Source organism: Argopecten irradians, chromosome 10 (genome assembly GCF_041381155.1).
Source record: "Argopecten irradians isolate NY chromosome 10, Ai_NY, whole genome shotgun sequence".
NCBI classification, from domain to species: Eukaryota; Metazoa; Mollusca; class Bivalvia; order Pectinida; family Pectinidae; genus Argopecten; species Argopecten irradians.
Genome location: NC_091143.1, coordinates 448 through 24,170, shown reverse-complemented (window position 1 = coordinate 24,170; position 23,723 = coordinate 448). Strand labels below are relative to the sequence as shown.

Here is a 23,723-nt window from a genome sequence, read left to right as displayed (position 1 = left end):
GAGATATATGCACGGAACTCCATAGGCACATTAGTCTTATGGTCTAGTAGTGCCTTTTGCTATTTTAAGGTTTTCACTTTTTGTACTTTTTTCTGTAACCATGGAAACATTGCTGAAAATGGCAGATTTTGTGTAAGAATCGTTTCCGGAGCACAACTCTAAAACCAGCAGAGATATTTCCATGAACTTCATAGACACATTGTTCTTATGGTCTAGTAGTGCCTTTTGCTATTTTTAGGTTTTAATTTTTGCACTTTTTCTGTAACCATGGAAACATTGCTGAAAATATCATATTTTTGTACCAGGTTCGTTTCCGCAGCATAACTGGAAAACCGGTTGAGATATATGCACGGAACTCCATAGGCACATTAGTCTTATGGTCTAGTAGTGCCTTTTGCTATTTTAAGGTTTTCACTTTTTGTACTTTTTTCTGTAACCATGGAAACATTGCTGAAAATGGCAGATTTTTGTGTAAGAATCGTTTCCGGAGCACAACTCTAAAACCAGCAAAGATATTTCCATGAAGCTTCATAGATACATTGTTCTTTGGTCTAGCAGTGTCTTTTGCTATTTTTAGGTTTTCACTTATTGTGCTTTTTTCTGTAACCATAGAAACATTGCTGAAAATATCATATTTTTGTAGCAGGCTCATTTCCAGAGCATAACTCTAAAACCAGCAGAGATATTTCCACCGAAACTTCATAAACACATTCTTTTTATGGTCTAGTAGTACCTTTTGCTATTTTTAGGTTTTCATTTTTTGCACTTTTTCTGTTACCATGGAAACATTGCTGAAAATATCATGGTAAATGTTACTTTGCAAAACTCCACCCATCTTTGTGTATATAGTCTAATATAAATGTCAAGGCTGTAAGCTGATTCAACAATTGCAGCCCCGCTCTACTTGAATTATACTCCATCTTTCTTTAGCTCTGCATGCAACTTCCTTTTTCCTGTTTTTTTTTTCATACACATAAGTTTCCACAATCAAACTTACTTCATGCGCAGCTTTGATATATCCATTGGCGGGGGATCTGAATGACTATGTCCTTGTTTTAGCTTTAAAAACCTACTCCTCCTTCATCCTTGGATGGATTTCATCCATATTTGGTGTGAAACATTATTTGGGATGGACAATCATATTTTATATAAATGAGCCTGGTCCGACCCCTAGGGGCTGAGGGGTGGGGCCCCAAAAGGCAAATTTTCTTAATTTTAGCTTTAAAATCCTACTCCTCCTTCATCTTTTGATGGATTTCATCCATATTTGGTGTGAAACATCATTGGGGACGGACAATCATGTTTTATATAAATGAGCGTGGTCCAACCCCTAGGGGCTGAGGGATGGGGCACCCCAAGGGCAAATTTTCTTAATTTTAGCTTTAAAATTCTACTCCTCCTTCATCCTTGGATGGATTTCATCTATATTTAGTGTAAAACAGTATTGGGGAACGATAATCATATTTGATGTAAATGAGCGTGGTCCAACCCCTAGGGGCTTAGGGGTGGGGACCCAAAAGGGCAAATTTTCTTAATTTTAGCTTTAAAATCATACTCCTCCTTCATCCTTGGATGGATTTCATCCATATTTGGTGTGAAACATCATTGGGGAAGGACAATCATATTTTATATAAATGAGCCTGGTCCGACCCCTAGGGGCAGAGGGGCGGGGCTCCAAAAGGGGAAATTTTCTTAATTTAAGCTTTTAAATCCTACTCCTCCTTTATCCTTGAATGGATTTCATCCATATTTGGTGTGAAACATCATTGGGGAAGGACAATCATATTTTATATAAATGAGCCTGGTCCGACCCCTAGGGGCTGAGGCCCCAAATGGGGAAATTTTCTTAATTTTAGCTTTAAAATCCTACTCCTCCTTCATCCTTGGATGAATTTCATCCATATTTGGTATGAAACATCATTGGGGAAGGACAATCATATTTTATATAAATGAGTCTGGTCCGACCCCTAGGGGCTGAGGGGTGGGGTCCCAAAAGGGCAAATTTTCTTAATTTTAGCTGGCACACTTCCTGTTTTAAGGTTTCGGTCTCCGATCTCAATCAAAATTGGTCAAAAGGGTTTGTTATTGATGCCGAACAACATGCAAACATTTTCGTAAAGATTTTGGTATTCCAAGATGGCCGCTGGCCCACTTCCTGTTTTAAGGTTTCAGTCTCCGATCTCAATGAAAATTGGTCTGTAGGGGTTTTAATTGATGCCAAACAACATGTAAACATTTTCGTAAAGATTTTGGTATTCCAAGATGGCCGCTGGCCCACTTCCTGTTTTAAGGTTTCAGTCTCCGATCTCAATGAAAATTGGTCTATAGTGGTTTTAATTGATTCATAAGGGGAAACTTTAGGTAAGGACAATCATATTTTATAAAGGACCGAGGTAAGACCCATGGGGATAGTATGAGCGAGGTCCACAATGGGAGCTTTGCTGAAATTTGGCTTTAAAATCTGACTCCTCCTTATATTAATCCTTGAATGGGTTTCGACCATATTTGGATGAAGGGCTTCCAAGTTTGTTCAACAAATGACATTTACCTTTTTCAGAAACTTACATATTCAACTAAGGAGTTCCTTGTATTGTTTATATTAATCGTTAACCAATACTTTATACTGTGACTTTGTTGTTTTGTGCCATGAGTCAGATGACCGTTAAGGCCCATGGGCCTCTTGTTTAATTTTGTTCGAACTAACCGAAGGTTTACCGTATTTACATATAGTGCCAAATATCTGTATTACTGTCAAATGTCCTTCCAAAATGTATGTATCAATTTTTCACCTTAAATAATATAATAGATATTGAGTTATTTCTTCAAATACTTGAAGTGGTTTCATCTAATCTTTACAATGAAAGCTATTCTTTCAATGCATGTCATTATCGTTACAGTACAGCCATAAAAAATGTTGAAAATGGTTGCCTGTCCTAAGTTATGCCAACATTTACCTCAATCATTGCTTAATACTATTGAAATTTTAACAGATATTTTTAGCTTACTGGCCCAAAGGGTCGGTGAGCTTATGTCATGGCGCGGCGTCCGTCGTCCGTCCGTCCGTCTGTCAACGTTTAATTTAAATTGCTACTAGTCATAGAGTTCCGCGTGGATTGTGACCAAATTTGGCCACAAACATCCTTTGGGGAAGGGGAACAGAACTTGTATAAATTTTGGCTCTGACCCCCGGGGGCAGGAGGGTCGGGGCCCAATAGGGGAAATAGAGGTAAATCCTATAAATCGCTACTTGTCCTAGAGTTCTACATGGATTGTAACCAAATTTGGCCACAAACATCCTTGGGGGAAGGGGAACAGAACTTCTATAAATTTTGGCTCTGACCCCCCGGGGGCAGGAGGGGCGGGGCCCAATAGGGGAAATAGAGGTAAATCCTATAAATCGCTACTTGTCCTAGAGTTCTGCATGGATTGTAACCAAATTTGGCCACAAACATCCTTGGGGGAAGGGGAACAGAACTTGTATAAATTTTGGCTCTGACCCCCCGGGGGCAGGAGGGGCGGGGCCCAATAGGGAAATAAGAGGTAAATATTCAAATTCCTTCAGAAAAAAACCAATGAACCTGTATTCAGAACATGACTTGACATTACAAACCAGGTGAGCGATACAGGCCCCCTGGGCCTCTTGTTTGTTGTTATGTATGACACTAAATACACGTAGTTATGAGATAAGGGAGATAACTCCTATAGCTTTTTTTATCAATACATCCTATAAAGGTCATATCATTAGTCTAGGTTATAGAACTTTCTAGAATATAATCATGTATAAACAAATATGTTTGTAAGCATGTTGATTTTAAGTAGAGATCTAGAATGATCTATTTCCAGAAAGTTATATATGTGTGTTTTATTTGTTTACTGCTTTTAGTTAGATATTTCTAGAAGTAGAAGGTTCTCCAATATTCTTGAATTAGGGTTTAGCTATATATACTCCAGCTGTCCAAGGCTAATCAGAACTGTAATGAGACCTGTAATAAGACATATCAAGAATTGTACAGCGCCATATAAGATTCTAAGAAATTTTTCAAAATTTGTGTACAAACTTTGAGTTTACATTTGAAACCAACAGCTAGATAAATATGACTACTATGCAGGTAGAACAGTTTGTTAAAGCGCCATCCCTGGAAGTTCTTTTGCAAGTTAGTAAGAAGGATTTACTGTTATTGGGTAAACATTTAGGCCTTACTATCAAAACTAATTTGAGGAAAGCTGAAATTAGGAATGTAATTATAAGATATTTTGTTGACAATGGCAAATTTGACTCTAGTGCATTAGATAGTCTAGAGGAAACAGTCAGTTCAGAAATTCAAATTAGACAAATGGAACTTGAACATGAAATGAAACTAAGACAAATGGAAATAGATAAAGAGAAAGAAATGAGAGAAAGAGAAATTGAGAAAGAATTAAAAGAAAAAGAGAGAGATCAGATGTTAGAGCTAGAGAAGCAAAAAATTCAAGCTTAGAATTCAGAACTTAGAATGAAAGAATTAGAACTAGCTTCTCAAGACGGTTCAAGTAATCCAGCTTTTAGGGGTTTACAAGGAAACAGAGGTTTTGATGTCAGTAGAAATATTAGGTTAGTTCCTCCTTTTCAAGAGAAAGAAGTTGACAAGTATTTTTTGCATTTTGAGAAAATAGCTGACAGAATGAAATGGCCTGAAGATAAGCTTACAATGCTTCTTCAGAGTGTCCTGATTGGTAAAGCTAGAGACATTTATTCTTCTTTATCTGTTGATGATATTTCAAATTACCAAGTAGTCAAGAAAGCTATTTTGAAAGCTTATGAGTTAGTTCCTGAGGCTTACCGCCAGAAATTTCGAAACTCGAGAAAGAGAGATGAACAAACTCATGTAGAATTTGCCAGAGAAAAAGAACAATTGTTTAATAGGTGGTGTGATTCTAAAGAAATTGATGAGGATTTCGGTAAATTGAGGCAATTATTGTTGATAGAGGAGTTTAAACGTTGTGTCCACATAAACATAAAAACTAATTTAGATGAGAGAAAAGTTGAAACACTTAGTGAAGCAGCTACAATGGCTGATGATTACGCTCTCACCCACAAAGGCTCATTTGTTAAAAACAGTTCTCAAGACAAAAACAGTACCACAGGTACTAGTAAATTTGGTCAGCCTAGGAACCCAACCTTTAGTGGCCCTTCTAACGACAAACCTAAATTAGGTGATAAGACTAAGTCTGATTCTAAAACAGATCATAGGGCAGGTGTGGGGTCTCCTTCTGGTCCTGTTTGTAATTACTGCAAGAAAGTAGGACATATTATGTCTGAATGTTATTCTCTCCAGCGTAAGGAGCAAAGGCGTAAACAGTCAGTTCCTTCTGTGTTAGCTATGTCAAAGCCTAGTCAGAAACTTAGTGATATTGTGGAAGATTCTAAAGTGTCTGTTGAGATTAAGAGCTCAGAGTCTGATAGTGTCTTGGAGAAGTACTCTCCCTTCATTTCTGAAGGTTTTGTTTCACTTTCTAGTGATATCACCAACTTGAAACCTGTGAAGATTTTGAGAGATACTGGGGCTTCTCATTCTTTAATATTAGATGGCGTAGTGCCTTTGTCTGAGGAGACCTCGTGTGGTAGTAGTGTTTTGCTTCAAGGTGTAGAGTTAGGTTTTGTTAATGTGCCTCTCCATTGTGTTTATTTAAAGTCAGACTTGGTTACTGGGCCTGTCACCATTGGTGTTAGACCGGAACTTCCCATAGAGGGCGTGTCGCTCATTTTAGGCAATGACTTGGCTGGAGAGAAAGTTAGGGTAGATCCCTTAGTGTCCAGTATTCCAGATAAAACAGGTGATGCTGAGACTATTCAACAGGAATTTCCTGGTATTTTCCCTTCTTGTGCTGTAACTCGATCAATGGGTAAGAAGGTTTCTGATGTTGCAGTAGTTGAGGATCATTATAGTCCAGGGTTAGGTGACACTTTCTTGGCTCATGATATAGAGGATATCGGGGGCAAGTGTGATCTTTTGAGCAATCCTGTAGACTTTGATAGTGATGGAGTTGTTCCTAACAAGGGTACTTCTTTGTCTGACATGATGAGCAAATCATCTTTGTCTAGAAAGGAGCTTATAGTAGAACAGGAAAAAGATCCTGAAATCTCCTTATTGTGTAATCGGGCTTTGAGTGAGGAAGAGGCTGAGAAAGTCCCGGTTTGTTACTTCCGTCAGTCAGGTGTGTTGATGCGCAAGTGGCGCCCCCCTGATGTGTCTCCCGAGGAAGACTGGAAGGTTGTCAATCAAATAGTTGTCCCACCGAGGTATAGGCAAGATATTCTAAGTTTGTCTCATGACGTACCTATGGCAGGGCATCTAGGTGTGACCAAGACTTATAACAGGATCTTAGATCACTTCTTTTGGCCCAAGTTGAAACGGGATGTGGCTGATTTTTGTAGGTCTTGTCATACTTGTCAGGTGGTAGGGAAACCTAATCAGAAAATCCCTGTTGCACCTTTGCATCCCATTCCAGCATTTGAGGAACCATTTAGTAGAGTCATTATAGACTGTGTAGGTCCTCTACCCAAAACTAAGTCTGGGAATGAGTATCTTTTAACTATTATGTGTGCTTCCACACGCTTTCCTGAAGCCATTCCACTCAGGAATATTAAAGCCCCTAACATAGTCAAGGCTTTGGTTAAATTCTTTACATTGGTTGGTCTTCCAAAAGCTGTCCAATCGGACCAAGGTTCGAATTTCATGTCTGGTATTTTTCAACAAGTCATGTACCAGCTCCAGATCAAGCAGTATAAGTCTAGTGCTTATCATCCAGAGTCTCAGGGTGCTTTAGAACGTTTTCATCAGACATTGAAGAATACGATGAGATCTTATTGTTTTGAAAACAAAAGAGATTGGGACGAAGGTATACACATGTTGTTGTTTGGCGTTAGAGAATCTGTACAAGAATCTCTTGGCTTCAGTCCCTTTGAACTTGTGTTTGGACACACTGTACGTGGTCCTTTGAAAATTTTGAAAGACAAAATTTTGGACGAAGATTCTAAAGTGAATCTCTTAGAGTATGTGTCTAACTTTAAGCAAAGGTTGACAAGGGCATGTGAATTGGCAAAAGAAAATTTGGCCGTTACTCAAACCAAAATGAAAACATGGTATGATAAAGATGCCCGTGCAAGAAGTTTTGATCCAGGTGACAAAATTTTGGCTTTATTACCAATACCGAGTCAGCCTTTGCAAGCTAGATATTTTGGACCTTATGTTGTTGAGAAAAAGGTCGATGATGTTAACTACATTGTGCAAACTCCAGGGAGGCGCAAGAAAACTCAATTATGTCATGTTAATATGCTTAAGAAATATGTAGATAGAGAAGAGAGCAAGACCTCTCAACCTATTGCTACTTTGGCCTCTGTACCATCACAAAGTGAAAGTAAGCTGATATTTGTAAATTAGACTTAGATGGTGGTGTACAAGATGTAGGTTTAGACTGTGGTGTTAAGTTACGGAACTCAGATGTGCTCGCGAACTTGGACAAGAAACTATGTCATCTATCGGAAAAGGAACGCAATGAACTTAAAGATTTGATACTTGAGTATAAACATTTGTTTCCGGATACACCAGGCAAAACAGATGCTATCTATCACGACGTGGATGTAGGCGATGCGCCACCTGTCAAGCAACATCCTTACCGTGTCAATCCTTTGAAAGAAGAACACTTAAAGAAAGAAATTCAATACATGTTGGACAATGATATTATTGAACCAAGCAAAAGTGAATGGAGCTCTCCATGTGTTCTGGTACCAAAGCCAGACAAGACATACCGGTTCTGTACTGACTTCAGAAAAGTAAACTCTGTCAGTAAAACAGACTCTTATCCAATTCCAAGGATTGACTCGTGTATTGACAAAGTTGGCAAAGCCAAGTACGTAAGCAAGTTTGACCTGTTGAAAGGATATTGGCAGGTGCCATTAACAGAAAGAGCTAAAGAAGTGTCGGCATTTGTAACCTCGCAAGGTTTGTACCAGTACAAAGTTATGCCATTTGGTATGAAGAATGTCCCGGCAACATTTTAACGTCTTCTTAACAGCGTGATATCAGACCTGGAAGGCTGTGATGGATACATTGATGACATCATCAACTACCACGACACGTGGGAAGACCATCTACGCGGGATTCGTGAATTCTTCGAAAGACTCACTACCATGAAATTGACAGTAAACTTATTGAAATGTGAATTTTGTCCTGCAACTGTTGAATTTTTAGGCCATGTTGTAGGACAGGGGCAGGTTAAACCTGTTCAGGCCAAAGTAGAATCAATTATAGATTTTCCAGCTCCTGGAGGCAAGAGAGAGCTGATGAGGTTTCTTGGTATGGCTGGATACTACAGAAAATTTTGTTAAAATTTCTCTGTTATAGCAGCTCCACTTACTGCTTTGTTAAAGAAAAATGTCAAATTTGTTTGGTCAGACAAATGTAAGTCTGCATTTGAGAAATTGAAAGCCATACTATCAAACTCACCAGTTCTGACTGCTCCAGATTTTAATAAACAGTTTAAACTGTTTGTTGACGCCAGTGATGTAGGTGTTGGTGCTGTTTTGATGCAAGAAGGTACTGAACAAATTGACCATCCAATTTGTTATTTCTCGAAAAAGTTTGACAAACACCAGAGAAATTATTCCACCATTGAGAAAGAATGTTTAGCGTTGATTTTGGCCTTGAACCAATTTGATGTGTATCTCTGCACTACAGTTGTGCCTGTGTTGGTCTTCACCGACCACAACCCTTTAACATTCATTGGAAAAATGAAAAACAAAAATCAAAGAATTCTCAGGTGGAGTTTGACTTTGCAAGAGTACAATCTTGACATCAAACATATCAAAGGGAAAGACAATATTCTAGCTGATGCTTTATCAAGGATTTAAATATGACTTAATATGTCAAGAAAGTTTCCTTTTCAAGAAAACTTTCTTTTCTTTAAGGAGGGGTGTGTTATGTATGACACTAAATACATGTAGTTATGAGATAAGGGAGATAACTCCTATAGCTTTTTTTTATCAATACATCCTATAAAGGTCATATCATTAGTCTAGGTTATAGAACTTTCTAGAATATAATCATGCATAAACAAATATGTTTGTAAACATGTTGATTTTAAGTAGAGATCTAGAATGATCTATTTCCAGAAAGTTATGTGTGTTTATTTGTTTACTGCTTTTAGTTAGATATTTCTAGAAGTAGAAGGTTCTCCAATATTCTTGAATTAGGGTTAAGCTATATATACTCCAGCTGCCCAAGGCTAATCAGAACTGTAATGAGACCTGTAATAAGACATATCAAGAATTGTACAGCGCCATATAAGATTCTATTGGGAGAGCTATTGTGACTTTATCTGTGGATTATTACAACACTTTGTGTGGATTTATTCATATTGCCTGGAACTTTACAAATCATCTGTGGACATTCATTTTCCTCGTGGATTTTTGATTATTGTTAATTTGAAACCTGGAAGGATCAAGGATTATACCAGGACATTCGCATACAGATAAGTAACACTTTAAATCATCGTACTACTCTTGTACCACCACCAATTACTTTAGACATTGTAAACCATCTCTGTATAATATTGTATATATAATTAAATTGTGTTTTGAATTTAGCTGCTGGTTTCTCCTTTCTGTTATTCGTTAATGTAACACCATGAACGAAAATTAGTTTAAACTTTTCAACTTTAACTAATTTCACGATCCATCGAGAGTTAGGTCTCGTTGCTAGTTATAGGTCGTTGGGTCAGCCTAATGATATATCGTTAGGGGCCACGTTCCGGTGACCTTTCAAATTGACCAATCAAATTATTTTTGTTTCCAGAATCTTGGGAATGAATTTCCGGGGACGAAACAGTTTGAAAGAGCTGTAAGAATCATTTTCCAATCGGGAATGTTCGGCACTTTCCGTAAACGAAATCGTTTACTAATACACAATACATTGTATTTGCATTTTTACATCCACACAAAAGAGTTGATAGCAAATTAGTTAAGATAACGTTTACATGTATCAAACAATAATAATAAAACGAGAACAACTCATGCATTCAGCAAGCCCAATTTCCTCAGGTCAAACGACTTTTTAATAAAGAGGCCCAAATCCTGCAGAAGTTGTGGTTCATTAGATGACAATAACTTTACTAATTTACTAAATTTTCATAGTCTGTGAACATAGAGTTAATTTTGTATTTAGATAAGAACATTTTTCTTTCAGTAGGATTCACTGTATACACATGAGGATTTTTTTGTCTTACCAGCTTCAATATCTAGGTCCAAGTTTTGCCAGCAATTTTAAGAAGATAATGTCAAATCTACAAAGTATAAATTTTTGAAATGACCGCTTTAATCTGGTTTGTTCCTACCTACTGAAGTTTTCCCTTTTAATGTCAAATGTGATGTATTTTCGTTGATAATACTTGATAGTTTGAAAACCACGAATATGATCCACTTTCATGAATGCTTTTACTTACCTTCAAAGCTTCTTTTACAAGATTATTCATGTCATCTTGTGATATTCTTTAGTCAAATAACACAATGCTTGTGTATTAATGAATCAGTCTAGTGTAATAGTGCGATAATTCAGAACTGTAAGCAATATTTACTGCAAACTTTCCAAATTTTAAATTTATTTGTTCAAATAGCATTTTATCTATTATTGAAAATTCGTCAAATGTTGAATTATTCACACTAGCTCCTATACTTGCATTTGCAATTTTATTGTAAAAGTCAGCATACCATTTTTCAGAATTGTATGTTAAGATTGGCCTGACTAAAGAATTATGCAACTTTTTCCAGAGCCATATGGGCATATCAGCTATTTTATATTCAAATATTGCCTAATTGAGTACAAAACTTTAATTCTACTTTTTACACTATTCCTTAGCAGCTAGCATATATTTACCGTTGTTACATAAAGTTGTATCTAAATATTTATACTCAGAGATTTATTCAATTTCCTGATTTTTAAACATAAACGGTTTTACATTATATTTAGTTTGGATATATCTCTGCCTTATTTGGAAGATCATTGTTTTTGTTTTCTTAGTATTTATTGTAGCTGCCATTTTTCACAGTATTTTTCCAATTCAATTAATGATTACTGCAGTCCCTCGGGAGTTTCTGGTAAACTCAATAAGTCATCCGCAAATGACAAACTACCAGCAGCTAAATTGTTATTCAGAATGAATGGTAAATCATAAATGTAATAAATGTACATGTTGAAAAGGTTAGGACTTAAACTATCCCCTTATTTACCACCCCCCACCCCCCAATAATATTAGAATATTCTGTCATGGACGTTTTAAACTTAATTGAGGATTAAAGGCAAAACCAGATATTGTATATTACTTTGTGTTTTAATTAGACATACATATACATGATCAAACACCAATGATTGTTCAAATGATGAGTATCATTCATGCTCTGTCAGCGGTTGAGCATCTTTAGCAATGTTACATTGTAATACGAACAAGGCATCAGTAGTTCTACAATATTTTTTGAAACCCAAACTGATTTGGACATATAATCTTTTGCATAAACATTTTAAGCCTTTTGTTTAAAATAAAATTAAATAACTTTTCAAAACACCTTTGGAGAGAGATGCCTCTGTCATTCGTTGAGACGAAAATGAATTCTGTCCACAAAAATGAAATTTGTCCACTGAAAGATGATTTTGTTTAACAAAATTTATTTTTGTCATAATGAAAATGAAGCTGTTATTTTAAAAAACATTTTTGTAAGACGAAAGTGATTTTGTTACGACATAATTCAATTTTGTGTCACGAAATTGAATTTCGTCTTGACTTTTGTCCACTGGAAGATTGTTAGGTCATCTGACCCGAAGGGTCAGGATGACCTATTGTCATCATGCACCGTCCGTCATCGTGCGCCGTCCGCTGTGCGCCGTCCGCCGTGTGCCATCCGCCGTCGCCGTGCGCCGTGCGTAAACTTTTCATTCAAACGACTTCTTCTCAATAACCAGAAGGCCCAGGGTACTCATATTTGGCCTGTAGGATGCTGGTATGAAGGGCTACCAAGTTTGATAAAATGAATGACCTTGACTTTCATTCAAGGTCACAGGGGTCAAATAGGGTAAAATCCTTTAAACAACTTCTTGTGAATAACTAAGAGGCCTAGAGACCTGATTTTAGGCCTCTGACATGCTGGGATGAAGGGCTACCAAGTTTGTTCAAATAAATGACCTTGACCTTCATTCAAGGTCACGAGGGTCAAATAGGCTTAAATCTTTAAACAACTACTTCTCAAGAACCAGTAGGCCCAGGGTACTGATATTGGGCCTGTGACATGCTGGGATGAAGGGCTACCAAGTTTGTTCAAATGAATGACCTTGACCTTCATTCAAGGTCACAGGGGTCAAAAAGGCTAAAATCTTTAAACGACTTCTTCTCAAGAACCAGAAGACCCAGGGTACTGATATTTGGCCTGTAGGATGCTGGGGTGAAAGGCTACCAAGTTTGTTCAAATAAATGACCTTGACCTTCATTCAAGGTCACGAGGGTCAAATAGGCTAAAATCTTTAAATGACTTCTTCTCAAGAACCAGAATGCCCAGGGTACTGATATTGGGCCTGTGACATGCTAGGATGAAGAGCTACCAAGTTTGTTCAAATGAAGGACCTTGACCTTCATTCAAGGTCACAGAGGTCAAATAGGCTAAAATCTTTAAACGACTTCTTCTCAAGAACCAGAAGGCCCAGGGTACTGATATTTGGCCTGTAGGATGCTGGGATGAAGGGCTACCAAGTTTGTTCAAATAAATGACCTTGACCTTCATTCAAGGTCACGGGGGTCAAATAGGCTAAAATCTTTAAATAACTTCTTCTCAAGAACCAGAAGGCCCAGGGTACTGATATTGGGCATGAAGCATGCTGGGATAAAAGGCTACCAAGTTTGTTCAAATGAATGACCTTGACCTTCATTCAAGGTCACGGGAGGTCAAATAGGCTAAAATCTTTAAACGACTATGTTGTATTGTACTAATAGTCAGATGACCGTTAAGGCCCATGGGCCTCTTGTAAAACTTACTTTTATAATATGTTATAAATTTTGTTAATGAAAAAGTGGACTCATTTTTGTTGAACAATATTCATTTTTGTCCACACAAAATTGGATTTCGTGTTCAAAATTACAATGGTCCCATTTGGCGCCTGCAACAACTGGGTTTTTAGTTGGTCAAGTTGCAGCTCAATATCTCTCTCTAAATTTGGTATAGATCTGGGTACAAGATTTGATTCCCCAAGTTTTTGTAATGTGCAACAAACTCTTGCCAATATTAGGAGGATCTTCACAGTTATCATTGCTTTTTGCATTTTAAGTACTTGCTGCCAATAACTGTTTAGAATCATTAATTGATATTCTATTGATTTTGTTCAGTAATGTTTATTTGAAAGCTCTCTTTTTAGTTTTTTCATCCTTTTAAGTTGTTTTGTATATTAGAGGAATTTAACCTAAGTGCGAGTCATATCTTGACTTTTTAAGTTTACTACCAAAGACTATTTACGGTTTTTCGAAGGCTGAACAAATCCTTATCAGTCCAAAGCGTCCTTTTAATTCGCTCGCTTGCATTTATCGTTTTTCCTAATGTTAACAGACATACATCGTTTTGTAGCTTTTCATATATGTTTGTAATTAAAGAAGTCGCGTTCTCAATTCCTTAAGGTATTATCATAGTTAGTAGTTGCACTATATCGTCTCTAAATATTACATCCCCCAAAATTTCAATGAGCTTTCCAAAATACATAATTTTAACAATTCCTTCCATTATATGATTTCATATCTGTATTTTGTAAAGGTAAATATTACATATGATTGAAAAAAATATATACGAGGAAAAACCCAGGATTATCTGATATTTTACAATCCAAAAACGTAATTGTTTGAACATGATAAATTTTGTTTGCAAATTGTGTGAATCCGCGGATTCTCACAAAAGTTTGCAAACACAATTTATTTCATACCCCGATGAAATTAAAAAATAGTGACTTCAATACTTATAATTAATTTCCCAGGCTACTTTATAAAATGAAATACATTTACACGTACGATTCCATTGATTTTTTCCAAGGGATTATTTTTTCCAAATCAATACGCAACGTCAATGTTTCTATTGTGACGTCATGATAACGTCGGGAATTCCGCGCCATTCTCGGATTTTTTTTCATCGTAGAATGAAAAAAATGAATGGACCAATCAGAAAGCCTGTAACAAAGAGAAAATTAATTATTTTCCGATAATCCTACTGATCTTCAAAATCAGCTTGATATATTTAGTGAGTACTGTATTCGCTGGAAATTAAGAGTAAATAATGATAAAACCAAATGTATGGTGTTTTCAAAAGGAAGATTTGTTAATAGACATGTTTTCAGATTTGATAATAACATAATAGAATGTGTTAATAAATTTAACTATTTAGGTAATGATGCAAAGAGTCAGAATATTAAAAAGCATCGATTGCAATGTATGATATTTTGAGAAAAGGCAGAAAATTGAATTTATCAGTTAGATGTATTTTTGAACTATTTGAAAAAATAGTTAAACCTGTTTTGTTATACGGTTGTGAAATATGGGGTTTTACAAATGTACGAACAATTGAGCCCTTTTATTTAAAATTTTGTAAACTGCTATTGGATTTGAAAAAAAAGTACACCAAGTTACATGGTGAACTGTGTACTAGACCACTCATAATTGACATTAAAATAAAGATGATTAATTATTGGTCAAATATATCATGTTTTTAGGTCATCTGACCCGAAGGGTCAGGATGACCTATAGTCGTCATGTTTCGTCCGTCGTCGTCCGCCGTGCGCCGTCCGCCGTGCGCCGTGCACCGTGCGTTAACTTTTCACATTTTGAACTTCTCCCAAGTTCTACTAGTGCGATTTGGCTGAAACTTGCATGAAATGATCCTGCCATGGTCCCGACAAAGTGTTGTTATTTTTCGGGTCGATCCGAAATCCAAGATGGCCGCCAAAGCCGCCATCTTGAAAACACATTTTGAACTACTTCTCAAGTTCTACCGGTGCGATTAGGCTGAAACTTGCATGAAATGATCCTGACATGGTCCTGACAAAGTGTTGTTATTTTTCAGGTCGATCCGAAATCCAAGATGGCCGCCACAGCCGCCATCTTGAAAATACATTTTGAACTTCTTCTCAAGTTCTACCGGTGCAATTAGGCTGAAACTTGCATGAAATGATCCTGACATGGTCCCGACAAAGTGTTGTTACTTTTCGGGTCGATCCGAAATCCAAGATGGCCGCCACAGCCGCCATCTTGAAAACACATTTTGAACTTCTTCTCAAGTTCTACCGGTGCGATTTGGCTGAAACTTGCATGAAATGATCCTGACATGATCCCGACAAAGTGTTGTTATTTTTCGGGTCAATCCGAAATCCAAGATGGCCGCCAAAGCCGCCATCTTGAAAATACATTTTGAACTTCTTCTCAAGTTCTACCTGTGCAATTGGGCTGAAACTTGCATGAAATGATCCTGACATGGTCCCGACAAAGTGTTGTTATTTTTCGGGTCGATCCGAAATCCAAAATGGCCGCCACAGCCGCCATCTTTAAAACACATTTTGAACTTCTTCTCAAGATCTACCAGTGCGATTTGGCTGAAACTTGCATGAAATGATCCTGCCATGGTCCCGACAAAGTGTTGTTATTTTTTCGGGTCGATCCGAAATCCAAGATGGCTGCCACAGCCGCCATCTTGAAAACACATTTTGACCTTCTTCTCAAGTTCTACTGGTGCGATTTGGCTGAAATCGTTCCAACACAATTTGAATCCAAAATGGGTGAAGACTCAAGTTAAGCAAATATTATGTGACCAATTTTTACAAAAATGGAATAATGACATTTTTTGTTCCTCAAAGTCAATTTGCTATTTTGGCGTGGTGTCAATCGGCGACTTGATAAACATCGAGGCCAGCAGTCTCGATGAGAATGTGTATATGGCAAAAAATGCGAGGCCATGTATGGCAGGGATAGATATAAAGTAACTCTAGTGTACAGAGGTAAGTGCAACATTTCGTTTTTAATATTTTAAAGCCGATCGTTCAAAATTTACAGATTTATTAGGTTTATAGTGATAATGTACGCAAGGTTTACTATCGGCTTAATTATTTTAAAAGTGTTCTAGTAATATTACATATTTTTGATCTTTATTCCTGGGATCGATCCTTTTCATCCAATCGTAACTTGATTTTACACACATTTGCACGCTAATTTTACACACAATTATCGATCAAATAACTAAATATCACATACACGTAAATGATGTCCCAGGTTTGAATATGTATGCATTTTCATTGCAATTTCGTTACTTTTATATGTAGGCCTATATGATCGATGTATATGTTCCAGGTTCAGATGAAGATCCATTGTTTACGTAGACCAATTACGTAATGCATTGTGTAGGAAACAAAAGAATACAAAGGTTCAATAAGATTCTAATTAAAGAAGATACACATATGATCTTAAATGAGCTAGCTTGTTTTTATGAAACAAGTCTTATATAATTGTGCGTGTGGGTTTTTTTTTTGCAAGCTATATGTCAAGACATGTTCCATAAACCTTGTATGACAGCACAAATTTAAGACACTTTTAATATCACTCAAAAAACCTACATATATATATATGTGCATTATATTGAAATCTTATAATAATGTTGCAACAATGAAATGGAGACAATTAACCATTTTGATATGCGCCATGGTCTGCATGCACTAGCTAAAGCTTCCTGATTGACCTCACCATGGGGGATTGGCTAACAGGCGGATGATTTGATAAATATTTTATTGGCACAAATAAAAAATGGAGACAATTTTTTATGATCCATGCCCTGACCGTACTGTGTTGACATTGGTATTTATTGCTTTACTTATCTCGATCTATATATAGGTTCAGGCAAAGAAGAGACAGACCAAAAAAAAGAGCATGGGGGATGACTTTGTTGTTGAGTCAGATCATGACTTACTGCCTTCTAATCAAGTCAAAGTCAATAGCTGTAAGTACTACCTAGCTATATGTATGTGGTGATTGCAACATTACAACAGTATCATACCTGTAATATTGTATAATGTATGCAGTTCAAGGAGAACATTAAACTGGCCATAGATAATATTAAACTGGAGAATCTGTCTGTTAAGTATAAATGTTGTTCTTATTTTTAGCTCACCTGGTCCAAAGGACCGAGGTGAGCTTATGGGATAACGCAGCGTCCGGCGTCCGTCGTCCGTCGTCTGTCGTCCGTCAACAATCGACTTCTTCTCCATAACCGCTGGTCGGATTTCAATAAAATTTGACTGGTAGTATCCTTATGGGCTACTAACTGAAAATTGTACAAATGATGGGGCTGACACCCCGGGGGCCTGAGGGGCGGGGCCAAAAGGGGTCAATTTGGCTATTTCCATATAAACGACTTCTTCTCTGCAACTAAGCATGGGATAGCACCCATAATGCAATGGTAGCATCCTTATAGGGTGGGGATTCAAAATTGTACAAATAATGGGGCTGACCCCCCCGGGGGCCTGAGGGGCGGGGTCAAAAGGAGCCAATTTGCTATTTCCATATAAACGACTTCTTCTCTGAAACTAAGTATGGTATAGCACCCATAATGCAATGGTAGCATCCTTATAGGGTGGGGATTCAAAATTGTGCAAATGATAGGGCTGACCCCCGGGGGGCCTGAGGGGCGGGGTCAAAAGGGGTCAATTTGGCTATTTCCATATAAATGACTACTTCTCTGCAACTAAGCATGGTATAGCACCCATAATGCAATGGTAGCATCCTTGTAGGCTGGGGATTCCAAATTGAGCAAATGATAGGGCTGACCCCCGGGGGCCTGAGGGGCGGGGTCAAAAGTGGTCAATTTCCATATAAATGACTTTTTCTCTGCAACTTAACATGGGATTGCGCTCATAATGCAATGGTTACATCCTTATAGGGTTTGGATTCAAAATTTTGCAAATGATGGGGCTGACCCCCCCGGGAGCCTGAAGGGTGGGGTCAAAAGGGGTCAATTTAGCTATTTCCATATAAACGACTTCTTCTCTGCAACTATAAGAATGGAAGAGCACTTATAATGCAATGGTAGCATCCTTATAGGGTTGGGATTTGAAATTGTACAAATGATAGGGCTGACCCCCGGGGCCTTAAACGGCAATAGATGCGAGGTCAAAAAAGTCAATTAGGCTACTATTTTCATATAAATTACTTTGTCTCTGAACCTTTGTATTGGATAGCATATTTGTATGGTATCAATAGCATCATTGTATGGTTGTGATTCAAAATTAAACTTTGGGAGTCAATTTTGCTTATTTTTCTAATTGTCAGATTCTTGTGATAATTACTAACTAAAAACCAGGTGAGCGATACAGGCCCTCTGGGCCTCTTGTTTGTGCAATACTTTATATATGCCAATAGCTGCTCTGAACTTTATATGAAATTAAATTTAAGTTAAATTTCATATCCTGAATCAACAATGGGAAATTATATTAATTACCTATGTGTATGGATATTATACAGGGACTTGTCCCTGAGGCAAAATATATTGATCAGTTTAATTAATTTTCATTTAATGACTGGATTAAGGACTTACACTGTAAATCACAAATATTTCACCATCAAGGTATTTATTTTCATGTTAATTTGTGAGGAAAGTCTATTGCAATTATGAATTCATGAATCCCTAATCTACAAATGAGAACTATGGACGGCGTCCATGTTGATTTCATCTTCATTGTTTCTTTTTTTAGCCCACCATCATCAGATGGTGGGCTATTCAAATCGCCCTGCGTCCGTCGTCCGTCGTCCATCCGTAAGCAATGCTTGTTATCACTATTTCTTAAAAACTGCTGCAGGGATTTTGTTCAAATTTCACATGGAGGGTCCCCTTGGTCCATATTTGTGCCATACAGATTTTGAGGCTGATCGGAAAAACAAGATGGCCGCCAGGCAGCCATCTTTGATTTTGCCAGTTGAAGTTTGTTATCAATATTTCTTGAGAACTACTGAAGGGATTTTGTTCAAACTTCACATGGAGGTTACCCTTGGTCCCTAGTTGTGCCATACAGATTTTGAGGCTGATCGAAAAAACAAGATGGCCGCCAGGCAGCCATCTTTGATTTTGGCAGTTGAAGTTTGTTATCGATATTTCTTGAGAACTACTAAAGGGATTTTGTTCAAACATCACATGGAGGGTACCCTTGGTCCCTAGTTGTGCCTTACAGATTTTGAGGCTGATCGGAAAAACAAGATGGCTGCCAGGCAGCCATCTTTGATTTTGGCAGTTGAAGTTTGTTATCAATATTTCTTGAGAACTACTGAAGGAATTTTGTTCAAACTTCACATGGAGGTTACCCTTGGTCCCTTTTTGTGCCATACAGATTTTGAGGCTGATAGGAAAAACAAGATGGCCGCCAGGCGGCCATCTTGGATTTTGATAGTTAAGGTTTGATATCCCTATTTCTCAAAAAGTGCTGAAGGGATCTTTCTCAAATTTAATATGTAGGTTCCCCTAGGGCCCTTGTTGTGCATATTGCATTTTTGGACCAATCGGTGAACAAGATGGCCGCCAGACCGCCATCTTGGATTTTGAAAGTTAAAGTTTGTTATAGATATTTCTCAGATAGTACTGAAGGGATCTGTCTCAAATTTCATATATAGGTTCCCCTAGGGACCTAGTTGTGCATATTGCATTTTGGGACCGATCAGTCAACAAGATGGCCACCAGGCAGCCATCTTGGATTTTGATACTTAAAGTTTGTTATCGCTATTTCTCAGAAAGTACTGAAGGGAATTGTCTCAAAATTCTCAGAAAGTACAAAGGGAATTGTCTCAAAATTCATATGTAGGTGTCCCTAGGGCCCTAGTTGTGCATATTGTGATTTGGGACCGATCGGTCAACAAGATTGCTGCCAGGCTGCCATCTTGGATTTTTATATTCAAAGTTTGTTATCGCTATTTCTCAGAAAGTATTGAATGGATCTTTCTCAAATTTCACATGTAGGTTCCCCTAGGGCCCTAGTTGTGCATATTGTGATTTGGGACCGATTGATCAACAAGATGGCCGCCAAGGAGTCATATCTTGGATTTTGATAGTTGAAGTTTGTTACCGCTATTTCTCAAAAGGAACTGAAGCGATCTGTCTCAAATTTCATATGTAGTATGTTTAAAAAAGTTTAAAAAGTAGAGAAAAGATCCATCTTTCCTTTGTCAGATATAGATCATTCTTTGGTGGGCGCCAAGATCCCTCTGGGATCTCTTGTTATTCATGCTATTCCTTTATATTAAATTCTGAATGCTATTCTACACAGCTTCATCATCAAAATCTAAAAAAAGTGGAAGAGAGTGACCTGAACAACAGCCTGCAAAAAAGAAAAAATCAGGTGAGTATATTAAAAATAACATCTTACCTATTATTTATTTCAAGTAGAATTCCATAATTTTGAGATTGTGTTGATTGATTGATTGATTTATTTTAACTATGAATAAACAACATTGCTAATTTATATATATATGTCTATATTACAAAAAATGTCCTAGCAAACTGTTCACAAAGATATAATTAAACAATTAAGTTATGTTTGTAAAATATGTCATCTCTTTACATTCAGTATATTTTAATGCTTTCTCCTTTCACAGAAATTGAAGCAGAAAAGAGACAAAGGGAAGACAGTCGATCACTGACCCTGCAGAATGCAGAAAGCTTAAACTAAAGCATGTTGCGGTAACAGAACCGCAGTTGAATGGTATGTTAAACCCTGTAACTTTAGATAGCTTCACTCCCCCACTAGCTCTGAATTCAGTACCTAATACCCCACACCACAATTCTGTGTCTGGTAACTCTAACCCAGCACCTCCACCACTCATGCATGACATGTTTCCATCCCATACCCCGTCAAATCCCCCACACCAAAATCCTGTGTCTGGTAACTCTAACCCAGCACCTCCACCACTCATGCATGACATGTTTCCATCCCATACCCCGTCAAATCCCCCACACCAAAATCCTGTGTCTGGTAACTCTAACCCAGCACCTCCACCACTCATGCATGACATGTTTCCATCCCATACCCCGTCAAATCCCCCACACCACAATCCTGTGTCTGGTAACTCTAACCCGGCACCTCCACCACTCATGCATGACATGTTTCCATCCCATACCCTGTCAAATCCCCCACACCACAATCCTGTGTCTGGTAACTCTAACCCGGCACCTCCACCACTCATGCATGACATGTTTCCATCCCATACCCCGTCAAATCCCCCACACCACAATCCTGTGTCTGGTAACTCTCACCCGGCACCTCCACCACTTATGCATGACATGTTTCCATCCCATACCCTGTCAAATCACCCACACCACAATCCTGTGTCTGGTAACTCTAACCCGGCACCTCCACCACTCATGCATGACATGTTTCCATCCCATACCCCGTCAAGTCCCCCACACCACAATCCTGTGTCGGGTTATTCCACGTCTCTGCATGATATGAATTCTGTTAACAACTCCACGTCCCTGCATGATATGAATTCTGTTAACAATTCCACGTCTGTGCATGTGTGGAGTCGCACACCTTTGCACAATAGCATTTTAAGACCTACACCCTACTACAATTTCCCTTACATTGATCAATGTCCAATTCAGTACTCTAGACCCACTACTAATACATATCACCCCAGTAGACCAGAGTCAGATTCAGTAAACCCCTCTAGTAATGCATGCACTGATTATCATCTTCCTAGTACCCCGGAGAGATCTTTCCAAGGATGTGAAAAAAGAGACCAACAGATAGAAAGCCTGAACATGATGTTGGATAGGGCCATGTTGGATAACGAAAAATTGCAGAGGCGAATCAGACATTTGGAGGAAGAAATAAGTAAGTCAAATTGTTTTATGAATTTTTTATTAAGATTTTTATCAAAAAAACAAAAAAAATATGGCCATCTTAGATTTTGATAGTTAAAGTTTGTTATTGGTATTTCTCAGAAAGTATGGAAGGGATCTGTCTCAAATTTCATATGTAGGTTTCCCTAGGGCCCTTGTTAGGCATATTGTGATTTGGGACCGATTGATCAACAAGATGGCCACCAAGGAGCCATCTTGGATTTTGATAGTTGAAGTTTGTTACTGCTATTTCTCGGAAAGTACTGAAGCAATCTGTCTCAAATTTTGTATGTAGTATGTTTGAAAAAGTTTGAAAAGCAGAAAAAAGATCCCTCTTTCCATTGTCAGACATAGATCATTCTTTGGTGGGCGCCAATATCCCTCTAGGATCTCTTGTTATTTATTCATATGTGCTATGGCAATTGAATATAGATTATATTTCACCTTGTTTATACTCTTTGCCTTAAGAACATAAAGTATATTGAGATTAAGGTGTTTGTGTAAAGTGAACGTCTTATCTACAGAATTAATTCACATGTATAGTATAACTATGAGTCAATGGAATATTTCTTCTTTGTAGAAACAAGTTCACCCAAACAGCTACAGAAGACATTTGCCGCGATCACTATGTGCCATCAAGAGGCATTCAAGTAGAATTTGCAAATTATGTAAGTAAATGACTTTTACTTTGATAATATTAACATAATAAATGATGATAATTTATATATATGTGAAAATAAAAATTGCACAGTGTCAGGTTTAAAATATGTGTGGTTCAGTTTGAAGACACCTATTAGTATCAGTTGAATATGTAAACACACCAAATAAAAGATCAGCACAGCCAATTAAGTTCTTTGTTCATTTTTTTTCAAGTTTTGATTGCAAATGCAGATATATAGGAATTGTTGGAATTTACTCTGTCTTAAATAATCGTGTATTGACCAAATAGGACTAATAAGACTATTGTATGAATTCAAAATTCATTTCAAATTATATTTTTATGTTATAAATTAGTAATAAAACTGTTTTTTTTTTTAACAATGCAGCGACTTATTGATATTGGTACCCCAACACCAGAAGGGTATGAACGACTGGATGAGCATTCAGAAGTGACAGTGCCAAGAAGTTGGATTGTGCAGTTACTGGCCAAATGTAAATCCAAGGGCCCTGTATTTACAGTGAAAAAAATGCTAGATGGTTTCTTTGAACCGGAGGAGCTTTCGGGACAGTTGACTCAAAGCTTGCTCAATCACAATAAAATTGTGAGGGCCATAATATGTAAGTTTGATTAACTAAATTTATCTATAATATGGGGCTGGTTATCAACATATATACCCATACCGAAAAAAAGTACAAAAAAAGTAGGAAAAAAAAGCACAAAAAAAACACAAAAAAAGTATACTTTTAGTGACTCAATTTGGAACCGTAGGTACAACCCGGTTCCAAATTGAGTCAAAAAAAGTACTAAAAAAGTACAAATAAAGTAGAAAAAAAGTAGGAAAAAAAATACAAAAGTAGGAAAAAAGTACAGTCAACCAACCATGTGTACTTTTTTCGTACTTTTTTTGTGCTTTTTCGGGTAGACATCTAGAGTACTAAAAAAGTACAAAAAAAGTACAGAAAAAGTACGAATAAAGTACACAGGCATGTTGTAAACTAAAATCTACTTTTATTGTGCTTTTTTTGTACTTTTTTTCAGCTTTTTCGGGTAGACATCTACAGCACTAAAAAGTACAGAAAAAGTACAAAAAAAGTACACATGCATGTTGTATACTAAAATCTACTTAATTGTGCCTTTTTTGTA

General features: G+C 37.3%; 1 long non-coding RNA gene across 4 annotated transcripts; it reads left to right on the top strand.

Moving 5' to 3' along the window:
* The first annotated feature begins 13,700 nt into the window (after nt 1-13,700).
* LOC138332848 (uncharacterized) lies at nt 13,701-23,229 on the top strand. Of its 4 annotated transcripts, XR_011209892.1 has the most exons (8): nt 15,780-16,043; nt 16,393-16,465; nt 16,930-17,035; nt 20,346-20,417; nt 20,674-20,780; nt 21,778-21,911; nt 22,500-22,587; nt 22,966-23,229. It is a non-coding gene; the product is annotated as an uncharacterized lncRNA (long non-coding RNA). The 4 variants fall into 4 exon arrangements; XR_011209891.1 differs by having other exon boundaries at nt 13,701-16,043; nt 16,393-17,035; XR_011209890.1 differs by having other exon boundaries at nt 15,781-16,465.
* The last annotated feature ends 494 nt before the right edge of the window (nt 23,230-23,723 follow it).